Genomic DNA, 388 nt, shown 5'->3' on the forward strand with positions numbered 1-388 from the left:
GGGGCTCCCCATCCAGATGCCGTCCAGGCTCTCCCGTTCGAATCGCAGTGTGGGCTCTCCCGTTTGATTGCGATTGAGATCTCCTTTGATACCTATAGGGAGCTCTCTCCTTCAAATGCGCGGGAGCGCTCCCGGTCGAATCGCAGTGTGAGCTTTCTGTTCGGGCGCAGTTCGCTTTGGACGTCCGTGGCCCGTTTCCCTTCAGGGCCGAGGGCACCCTGCCCCATCCATGACATCTAGGGGCCCCTTGGTATTTTGACTTCATAGGGCTCCATGGCACGGATGTGCAGCGGGGTGTACTCCAGCTATGCACTCAAACCTCCAGTCCTGAGATACTCCCGCAGGAGTAATTTCAGAGAACTCACTGCCGCAGCTGTGCAGCGGTAAG

This window comes from Sinocyclocheilus anshuiensis, unplaced genomic scaffold, assembly GCF_001515605.1.
Source record: "Sinocyclocheilus anshuiensis isolate Anshui unplaced genomic scaffold, SAMN03320099.WGS_v1.1 scaffold2114, whole genome shotgun sequence".
NCBI lineage: Eukaryota > Metazoa > Chordata > Actinopteri > Cypriniformes > Cyprinidae > Sinocyclocheilus > Sinocyclocheilus anshuiensis.